The sequence below is a fragment of the Python bivittatus genome, unplaced genomic scaffold (genome assembly GCF_059951505.1).
Source record: "Python bivittatus isolate LINGU-HERP-01145 unplaced genomic scaffold, Pbiv_v1 ctg000840_np1212, whole genome shotgun sequence".
Lineage (NCBI taxonomy): Eukaryota > Metazoa > Chordata > Lepidosauria > Squamata > Pythonidae > Python > Python bivittatus.
The window spans coordinates 28,169,764-28,181,601 of record NW_028277113.1 but is presented as its reverse complement, the minus strand read 5'-3'; positions in this window follow the sequence as shown (position 1 = coordinate 28,181,601).

Genomic DNA, 11,838 nt, shown 5'->3' with positions numbered 1-11,838 from the left:
TCTTCTTCTGTGTAATACCTACCAGATCAGAGAGTCTTACGTCCTAGTAAGTTAACATCAAAGGAGAGACTTGAACTAGAATGTTTCTGACTTGCAGATCACTTTCTTAGCCTCTAGGCCAGTGTTTCTCAACCTTGGCAACTCTAAGATGTGTGACTTCCTCCCAGAATTCCCCAGCCAGCATGGCTGGGGAATTCTGGGAGTTGGTCCACACATCTTAGAGTTGCTAAGATTGAGAAACACTCCTCTAGGCCAAGTGTGTGGCCCTTCAACCTCTAGGCTGTTTCATCCTAAACACTTCTTCCCAGGCACCAGCACAGAAAAGGGAAAAGCTCTAACCTTCAATCTATTGTTGACCAAAATGAAGTCCCATAAAGCTATAAAACAGAACTTTGGTTTCAGGTGCAACTTTACCAATCACAGTATGGGAGAGGGAATCACTGCTACGAAGGAAAGAAATAGTCCTGGGTCCCCAAGACTGTGTCCACAATTCTTTTTGTGAAAAGTATTTCTGTGCATGTATACATGTGAATGGTGTGTGTTTGGGGCTTCAGTCTCCGTATATTATTTCCCCATCATGAATAAAGGAAGAACAGGGATTAAGGTCATCATGCTATGTAACTGCTTTTGGAAAATAGTGTGACTTCCCATTCTTTTTATTGGATCTTTAAACAACCAAAAGAAAATCAAATGAGTGAAAAATAAATATCTGATATTTGGAGTAGAATTGCCATTATTCTGGAAGAGGATACAGTTCATAAAAAAAAAGAACAGAGTTAAAGCATTTGTCATTTCTTGTTGGTTTCTTTGTATGTCAGTTGTTGCTGCTGCCATTGTTTTGCCTTCTCCATGATACATGAAAACAATGTTTGAAAACTGCAAAATTACTAGAAATATTCTTGGCATTGTAAATTAATGATGAGCAGAATGCAACAAATATGTGTTATTTATTTATTTGATTTACATTTTTCCTTTCCTCCAAGAGTTCAAGGTGGCTGTGAGAGAACATCTCTGTCTGCCTCTCCTCAAAGCCATTAACCACCTAATAGAGTCTCCCACCACATAGACAAGCACCTTTTTGGAAGTGGGAAGGTGGAACTGAGAAGTTTGAATTAAGGACTGTTGAGACCTAGTAGGAAAGCAGTTAAAGAAAGGGCTGCTGGTCATACAAGCCTCACAGTAGTGACTTGGAGATGATTGTGGAGAAAAAAGAAAAGGAAAAGAAGAAAATAAGAAGGAAACCAGAAGTCATAAACTCCGAGAAAGTAAGCACCCAAGGCTCAGAAGATATTCCCAGAAGAAAGAGAAGAAAATGGTGAACTGAAAAAAAGAGCATGTTGTTGGACATTTGTAGCAGCTATAATCTAATAATTCAGGAGATAAGATTTGGATCAACAAACTTGTTGTTTTCCCCAACGTTTTGTTATTCAAAGTCCATTCAGAGCAGTGATGGCTCCCAGGGCCAGAGAAAAGAGGACCAGCTTTATGGAATCTATGAAGAGCTGGGACAAGAAGATGGCTGGCAAAAGGAAGCTCCTGCATTCGTCCAGGGGAAAGTTCCCATGGATACTGTTGAGAGAGGGGTGAAGGCTGAGAGAGAGAAAAAAAACGGATTGATATTGCCAAAAGCAGAGTGGTTGCTGTTTTATTGAGAGTACCAACCTTAGACCCAGAAACTTGAAGGAAGGAGTTGGAAAAAGCAGAATAAATTAGTCTTGAGAAAAAGGAAGTGTGGGAAGAGACATTATAGATAATGAAAGGAATAAAAGTCTAAGAGCTGAGTTGCAAAACAGTAAAATAGCTTGGAAATTGTTGACAGAAATAAACATGGAGGAGTAAAAACTGTTACAATCTTATTTTAATTGTGATATTATTTTTAACCATTGTTAGCATCTCAGAGTCATGTACAAGTGGGTGGCCATAAAAATTATAAATAAAATAAAAAGCAAACACACACAAAAAATAAACAAACAGGAGAAGTGATGTGAAGAACTTAGTGTTCAGGGAGAAAAAGATGTTATGAAGTTTATAAAGTTATGAAGAAAAATAAAGTTGCAGGATTAAAAACTGAAACCTAAGTAGAAGGAGCTAAGTTAAATAAGACATAAAAGAACAAACCCTTAGACACATAAAGGGATAAAGTTAAAAGTGACACAAAGAAGAAATCCCAGCCTTTAGCAAGTAAACATCCAGTGTATTTTATATATATTTTACAATAAATCTCTTTTATAATAAAAACCTGGTCTCAGTCGCGTTCCCATCATTGTTCTTCAGTCGTTAAGTCATGTCCGACTCTTCGTGACCCCATGAACCATATTGCGCCAGGCCTTCCTGTCCTTCATTGCCTCCCTGAGTTTGCTCAGTTTCATGCTCATTGCTTCTGTGATGCTATCTAACCATCTCATCCTCCGCCGTCCTCTTCTCCTTTTGCCTTCAATCTTTCCCAGCATCGGGGTCTTTTCCAAAAAGTCCTCTCTTCGCATTAGGTGACCAAAGTATCTGAGCTTGAGCTTCATTATCAATCCTTCCAATGAGCAATCAGGGTTGATTTCCTTTAAGATTGACTGGTTTGACCTCCTAGCAGTCCAGGGGACTCTTAAGAGTCTTCTCGAGCACCACAGTTCAAAGTCATCAATTCTTTGGCACTCAGCCTTCTTTATGGTCCAGCTCTCACAGCCATACATTACTACTGGAAAAACCATAGCTTTGACTATGTGGATCTTTGTCGGCAAGGTGATGTCTCTGCTTTTTAATATGCTATCTAGGTTTGCCATAGGTTTCCTCCCAAGGACCAAGCATCTTTTAATTTCATGGCTGCAGTCTCCGTCTGCGGTGATCTTGGAACCCAAATAAATGAAGTCTGTTACTGCTTCCATTTCTACCCCTTCTATTTGCCAGGAATTGATGGGTCCAGATGCCATGATCTTAGTTTTTTTAATGTTGAGTTTCAAGCCAGCTTTCGCACTCTCCTCTTTCACCCTCATCAAGAGGCTCTTTAGTTCTTCTTCACTTTCTGCCATTAGGATGGTATCATCTGAATATCTAAGATTGTTGATGTTTCTCCCTGCAATCTTAATTCTGGCTTGTGATTCTTCCAGCCTGGCATTTCTCATGGTGTACTCTCCATATAGGTTAAATAAGCAGGGTGACAGTATACAGCCTTGTTGTACTCCTTTCCCTATTTTGAACCAATCGGTTGTTCCGTGACCAGTTCTAACTGTTGCTTCTTGGCCTGCGTACAGATTTCTCAGGAGACAGGTAAGATGGTCTGGTACCCCCATCTCTTTAAGGATTTGCCACAGTTTGTTGTGATCCACACAATCAAAGGCTTTTGCATAGTCAATGAAGCAGAAGTAGATGTTTTTCTGGAACTCTCGTGCTTTCTCCATGATCCAGCGAATGTTGGCGATTTGATCTCTAGTTCCTCTGCCTCTTCGAAACCCAGCTTGTACATCCAGTAGTTCTCGGTTCACATACTGCTGAAGTCTAGCTTGTAGGATTTTGAGCATAACCTTGCTAGCATATGAAATGAGTGCAATTGTGCGATAGTTTGAGCATTCTTTGGCATTGCCCTTCTTTGGAATTGGAATGTAAACTGACCTTTTCCAATCCTGTGGCCACTGTTGTGTTTTCCAAACTTGCTGGCATATTGAGTGCAGCATCATCTTTTAGTATTTTAAATAACTCAGTTGGAATACTGTCATCTCCACTAGCTTTGTTGTTAGTAATGCTTCCTAAGGCCCACTTGACTTCACTGTCTAGGATGTCTGGCTCAAGGTCAGTGTGACGGAGATCCGGGATTGGGGGAATTAACTTGTCTTTTGTATATTCCCTTGTTCTACCCAGTAGATAGAAAAGCTTCCTGACTCCAGTTTGAAGTAACGGGGATAAGGCTTTTATCACCGGTTAGAAAAAACAAGCTTTAGGTGTTAAAAAGCTATAAACCTCTGTAACCAGATAAGATCTTGGGAAGGAACCCCAGTTGTATCCTTGGATTGTAACTTTTGCTAACTTTGTTAACTAAAATCAAAGCAGTGCACTAAATTGTTATCACCTGTGAAAGGGGGTGGAGGCCAGCCTGGAGAGGGTACTTAAGATAAGCCCCTGGAGCTATAGGAAGAGGATGGGGGGGGGGGGTAGAGCTTTGGAGAAGAAAGGATGTCTGCTTTGAATCCTTGCTGGTCTGCTGGAATCAACTTTCTTGAGGAAGCTGCGAATCTCAAGCCTTTATTTCATCTATGTGAGGAAGAGCCCGCTCGTTCGTGTTATTCATCATCAAGGCTTGCTCACGTGAGGCTGCTTAGGTGAAAAGGGAGTTATTTACCTGCTTTTACTTTTATGGGGACTGTTTGCTTTGAACCAAGCGAGTTTTAAGCTGCAGCTTAATTTTTGTACACAACCCTTTTGAGCAGTAAGTAAAGCTTCAGTTGGAAAGTTATCCAATTGCTTCTTGAGTCGTTTGTCATTGTACATAACCAGCAACGGAAAGAACCCAGAGAGATGTACCAGCCCTGAGGGCGGTTGTCACAGTTAGTGACCACACCAGCATGGACATCAGGGATATTAAGATCTTTCTTGTATAGTTCTTCTGTGTATTCTTGCCACCTCTTCTTAATCTCTTCTGCTTCTGTTAGGTCCCTGCCTTTTTTGTCCTTTATCATGCCCATCTTTGCACTAAACGTTCCTTTGATATCTCCAATTTTCTTGAAGAGATCTCTAGTCTTCCCCATTCTATTGTTTTCTTCAATTTCTTTGCATTGTTCATCATCATATCTTATATATAAATCTACCAGAGTGAAATACATGGTAATACCTCCTTTCTTTCTCAACCTGTGAGGTAGGTTGGCTGAGGGAATATGACTGACCCATGTCTTCCAGCAAACTTCCGTATCTGATGGTAGAGTTAAATCTGGATCTCCTCAGTCCTGGTCCAACAAAATCATAGCTACTATGCCATATAGAACTTTGGAAAATATAGAATCTGGATCAACCAATATGCTTGAAAAGCATTGAGGGTAGTGATATTTTTCAAGTCTTGCCAGTTTACTGAATCTTGTATATTATTAACAGATAAACTCAGGGGAGAAATATTTATTTGGATGATGACTTGGCCTCTAAAACAACCTTCCTTGGCTTAATTGCAGTGCAACTATGGCAAACTTGGAGTTCATCAACTTTTAGGATTTTTTTTTTTTTTTTGCTTCCATATTCTGGGCCTTTTCTTTTCAAGGTCTAAGTGTAAACTACATTCTAATAATGTAGAACCAAACATTTCAAGACAGGAAAATGCACTTAATTTATATTGCCAATAAACAATGAATATGCTCCCCAGTTAACTTCAGTGTTGCTTTTCAAAAATTTGCTTGTGAGGAAAAAATGTTTTGTTATATATAATTATGCCATAAAATGTAAATCTATAGATTATTTTACAAGTTTTTCAGGTTTTTTCAGTCTATTGCCTTGTTCCATATTACAACATCCATAAACCCAAATAAACACATTGGCAAAAGTTGATGAATGTGGCCCATAATTTCTATAGAACATCAAGTTAGGAAAGGCCATCGTAGCCTTTCTAACTTCCTGATGTAAAATGTCAATGGACTTTAAGGTTACTTTCAGAGATACACAGAGAGGAGCCAGGTTTTCCTAGTGAGCATAATTTGTACTATATTTCATGGAATGCCTAAATCCACTCCCAAGAGAACTCCTCTAACAAAAGAATAGCACATTTAATATTGTGGAGTGCATTAAGTGTCCAGGATAGTTAGGGAACATTCTTCATTTTCTTTTTTTCCTTTAAAACAGTCCAGATACCCTGATTTATAGGAGGGAGCATCCCATGTTCTGATATTCCTAAACTGAATTAATATGCAGATGTTTTCCTCAGAATTAATATGTAAATATTTTCCACAATTCTAAAGATTATAGATTTTATTCTGATTGGGAATCAGGAAGGGTTGCTGTTTGTATCTATGCTATCTCAGGAGCATGAGATAGACAAATATAGTAGGTAATGTTGATGTACAAAAATGTTGGGTAGATTAGAGTCATTCTCCCCCAAGATTCCTCTTGTGTATGTGTCTGGTATGGTATTGAGTATAAACTCTAAAATAGGATTAATTTAACTTAAAAAAAAAAAAAAAAAAAAAGGAACGACCTTCCTCTTCCCCTCAACACAGAAACCCCAGAAGAACCAATTTCTGACCTACAGCCATTGCTATCATCACCCTTACAGTGCAACACTTCTTCCAAATGTAAAGTGTGGCCCTTAGCTATCAAAAGATCCTCCTTCCCCTGCTCTAATACATTTCTGTACCAAGCAAACTTCACTTGGACCCTCAGAGATTGCTGCTTATAAGGGTACAGATCAAAACCAGTCTAAAGAAAGGGAACATAGGGTTTTTAAAAAAAAATTCTGTTAAACCCAGTTGCCTTAAATAAAAAGATTGTGTAAACAAGTGCTTAGCATACTACAGATGTTACATCCTCCTGCAAAGGTAATGTGTTTGCTTAAACCTGCAGTGTGAAGAATGTGTGTGCTTTAAATTACTGGCAGCTGGTGTAAAAATCTCATCAACATAATTATGATGCTCTCTGCTGACTGCTTATCATTTCAAGGGACTTCTCAGGATATGAAATTCTGACGAACTAAATCTAAGGGTCAGAAAACACTCTTATTAGCTGTCTGGTTTTATTTCAAAGGGTGTCTCTTACAAAAACAAAAGTCCAATAATTGTTAATGTTGTCATTGGTCATTTTCTAGCTTAACAGATCACTACCAGGAGGCTTCCCATCATGCATCTTAATGAAGCATACTCATGGCATCTTCATGGTCCAGCTTCTGCCACTGCCTCTTCAGGGGATGACACTGATTTTTGTTCAGATCATCTGGCAAAATGAGATCCTCCCAGGGTTTCTCCGACTGTGTTAAGAATGACATGTAAACATCATCAGCATTGTTTCTTCTGATACGTAGATCGGGACATAAAACACCCTGGCTAAAATCAACTTCTGTTTCTGTCTAATAGCACCACAGAGTTTATTTTTCTAAGGACAATTGCTGTTGTACAATTGTTTGGGTCTTCCCTTTTAGCCATAGTCCTCCTGGGAAGTCTACCCAGCACTGTCTCTTGTGCAGAAATAAAGAAATCTGCTCTACTTTGAATCAGGCCATGAATCCATCTAGCTAGTTCTGTATGGTTGACCTGAACTGGCAATGACTCTAGAGCCTGAGACCTGCTTGAAGTCGCTAGACTGAACCTGGGACTACCATGTGCAGAACATCTGCCCTGCCATTGAGCAATAAATTCACCTTTTATGGTGAGTAATGCAATGTTGCCCTTTCTCTAATGTAGAGTTTCTCAACCTTAGCAACTAAGATGTGTGGACTTCAATTCCCAGAATTCCCTAGCCAACCATGCTGGCAGGGAATTCTGGGAGGTGAAGTCCACACATCTTAAAGTTGCTAAGGTTGAGACACTCTGTTCTAATGTAATGAAATAAGTTCACTGCTGCTAAATCAGGGGTAGGCAAATATGGCATCAATTGGCCCTGGTTCGTTGACACTTACCTCTGTGTCCATCAGGTTCCCTGCTCTACTTGGCTTTACCTACTAAATCTTATATTCTTTCTTTTAATTAAATAAAGGAACCTGAAATGTATCCAGCATCATCTTTATTTGAAATAATGGCTCTCAGTTGCATATGCTTTCCTAAAAGATAATGGTGGTGAAATATAACAGGTTTTTACAATTAATAGTCAATTCAAATTACAACAGAAAAGAAATAACTGAGAAATTATTTATACTTATAATGACCAAAATATTTAATGAGGCACATTACAACAAGAACTCTTCACATAGGCTAATAGATGCCCCTGTTGCACAGTTAAAACACATATTTCAGAAACTGATGGATAGATGCAAGCCAGGGTTGATATCTGGAATCAGAAAATGATCTTTCTTAAAAACTTACAGTGCAAGTATATTGTGCAGCAAAAGATAAAAAGCTGTAAACTCACTTGGGGGCCTAAATGCATTTCTGAATGTGTGAACCATATGCCAGGTTACAGAAGGTTACTTGAGTTCTACTGATTCACTTTGCTCTGCTGCTATCAGAATCTAGTGCTGGCAACTTAGCAACTGCAGTTATCTTTATGGTCCAACGTATCAGTATATGAAGCGTTTTGCATCTCTTGTGTGAACATGATATCCTCTTAGCCACAAATATATATACTCTTAGGAGACAGCTCAGAATAGCTTTCGTTCGGGTGTGCCAAGGAGTGGTGTACTGCTTCTCAGAACAATTACAAGGAAACAAACAACTTCTTTAATATTTCATACTGTGGGCTTCTTGACCAAAAAAAAATTATTTTTTTTTGCTTTGTTTTAGGGCTGTAAAGATAAAAATATTTTGTGGAATCTGAACCATGGGGATAAGTTTCTTGTTAAGTTCTATGTGAAAAGAAGGGCAACATTTGGTTGTTTTATTTGTGATTGCAACACAACTAATTAAGTAGAGTGGTGTGCCCACCAGTAACACTGAATTGGGATTTACACATTCCAATACAGATAGCATCTTGATAGAAAGACTATCAGTGCTAGGTGTTTTCTTTTGCATTGCCTTTCTCTTCAACCCTCATTCCAGAAAACTTAAGATAAACATTATGGATGCAAACTGTAATGTAGTCTACAGAACCTTTGCTCGGTGAAAGAATAGCTCTAGGAATTTATTAAGGTATAAGGAGATAGACAATAGCTGTTAGGCAGATTAATTGAACTGGTTTATTATAGTCATGTTTATTACTATTGTTCAGTCTGCAGTTCTGCAATCTGTCTTAATTCACCATTCCCAGATGCTGGTATGGATCAGAACATAATTGTTTCTCCATTTCCAAGTCTATTCTTTAGGCAGCAGGTCTCACAGAACTCAGTGGAGCTATGTGGGCTTTCTGCTGATGGGAGGATGTTTTGCTGATGCAGAATCAGTTAAAAGCCAAGCAGTTTTGGACCACGGATGCAGTAATCAGGGTGCTGGTAACTAAGGCTGGTTAAGGGATTGACAGAAAATTCCAAAGAAACAGGAGAGAGTGCAAAAGAAACAGAAATGGGCACAGAATTCTAATGAAATAATGGGTAGATAAGTGGAATCATGTCAAACACTGCAGAATTTCAAATAAGATGAAGGGAGCAGGGGTCTTGCAGCAGTATCTTTTGGTGATGGGCCCTGCCCTATACAGTACCTCCATCCAATATGGTATCTAACCTGATGGTTTTCCAAAAGGTGATTAAGACTGAATTTTTCCAGATAGAATAAGGGAAGTAGATGCTGTTAGCGTGGTGGATTATTCTGGCAGTATGCTATTTATTGTTACATTTTATTATGTTTTATAGTATTCACCTCCAAGAATCTATGGTATGATTACAGTGGTGTACACATTTGGTAAATAAATACTTATATACATATAAACATATGACTGACTTTTCTTTCCATGAGACTACAAACAGAAGAGCTAAACTTGATGTTTGTTTGGACTAATGGGTACACTTACAATTTTAAGAATCTCTCACAAAATGGCAAACATGGAGTCCTTTCCTATTAACAAAATAGCTGCCATAGCGGATATGTCAGAAATCATCTGTTCATCCAAAGGTAAATTGGTAAGATTTCTCACTACTATTTTTCTAGTTCTGTAGGAGCATACTGTCAAAGAAAGTATTAGTCTGATGATATTTTTTGTTTCTTAGAGTGCTCATTGAACCTCCACCAGACCCAGAGGTATTCAAGTAATAAGATGAAGAGTTTGATGTGTCCATGGGCAGAAATGTGACCTCAAACACTCTCTTGCCTGTCCCTGTACTTGTGGCTGAATAATAGAGTTTATATCATGGAATAGGTATAAGAAGAGAATGGACACCCTGTATATCTTCTTGATAGCCAAAGTATCCCCAAAGGCCTACTCTTTAACAAAATAAAATCTAGATGAGATCTTATAATAGGCACCTTTAGCAATGCAAACTTCTAGAGATTTCTGTTAGATCAGAGCACACACACAACTAATATCTAGGTTAACCCCTTCTATCTCTAAGAAGAAACCTGTGGTGGTCAGCTGGCTGGATCTCTGCATAAATGTAAGTCCCCTTCTCTTGGCTTAAAACAGTGAGGAAGGAATTAGCTGGAAGATTTTTCTTTAAATTTCCCAGGAGCAGGAAAGGAAAGATCACTCCAGGTTGTTAGGTGAAATCTTCCAGAACCCAGGAAACAATGTGATCTAACTCAGCTTCTAAATGAAATGAGTATTTAGATACGGTAGTGTTAGGGGGGTGATTTTGTTTCTCATATTCTTCAAAGCTATTTTTCTCTGAGGCTTAATGTCCATTTTGGATGGACCTCCCATTATACTTCCTCTTTTGAAGCCTAATCCATTTATCTAAGCACAATACCCACCTATGTTTTCCTTGTGTTGGATTTCCTCAGTGAACTCTAAATACCATTTTAAACAAATATTTTTAATTTCAATTTGTGGTTTGGGGACTGGGTATAGTCTTAAAAATGCTTAAGCCTCTTCGAATTGACTTCCAAGATGCCAAACTTCAGCTGCCGTAGGGTTTCTCAAATAATAGAAAGGTGAAGTCATTTTCCTTTTCTTGGCCTTGCTCCTATAATTTTGGTTAAGGTGAGGAAAACAAGCCTTCCGAAGCACTTCAGAGTTTTATTGATTTTTCTGTTCATCATCCATTTTTATTATGGCCATTAACCAGCACAAAACAAATCATGAAGCAAATACTGTATAACTATAGATCTATAGGCTTTCTACAGGCTGTGGATTTTGCCTGCCTCCTTCCCTCTGCAAAAAAACCCTTTGCTGAACCAACAAATAGTCCCAAAAACAAACAAAAAACAAACAACAACAATAACAACAACAAAACACCAACCCTAAGCCATTCATTATTCTGCCAAAAGGCTTTTCTCAAGGTGATCTTATGGCAAACCAATGTTGATTTTGAAATTTTTGCAGACAATATACAATATTGCAACTTATTTGCAGTTCCTTATTTGCAGAATAGAGGTAGTACTGAATGATGGAGTGAATTCTCTAGTATTGACTCAAGTAGCTGGCTGATGAGATGTATCACCTCCCTAAAGTTTCTTATCTAACAGAGTTCTTCAGAGTAGCAAGGATAACTTTATCTGGGGCTTAATTTACCTTCTCAGCTCTTAGCTTCTTTAAAGTGGCTAGCTATAAGCCCTAACTTTTCTCTTTCTTATGCATAGGAGTCAGTAGCAAAGAGGACTTTCATCAAAATGATGAAACATGTATCATGACATTAAAATGTAAGGTCCATATCTTATGTGCTTGGTTAAGAAAATATGGCATATACACCAAAAGTATGGCAATGCATGTTTTGTCATTTGTACACAGAGACATCCTTCCACAGATATCTATGCTCTTGTGTAATTTCTATGATGGTTCTGCCAATACAACTAGGAGCTCAGCTTAGTCCTCAGCATTCTAAATATAGGCTCAAGCTGATTTTACTTTCAAATTCCATACAAATGGAGCAGGTTTATGTCTCTAGATAATGAGTAAATGGATGCCAGGCTAACATTTATAAGCACTAACCCAAACTTCTACTGCTGTAAAAACAGAGGTAGGAGCAACAAGGCTACAAATGCTATACAGAATATCACCAGTAACTTACAACCCTAAAAATCTTAATCTTGCCATTCCAGAAGGCAACAAGTTTACCAACCAGTTGTATCAGCCTACTCACAGGTGATCAGAGGCAGCGAAGCTACTCCACACTATAAGGCAAATCATTTTTCATTTTTCTGATGC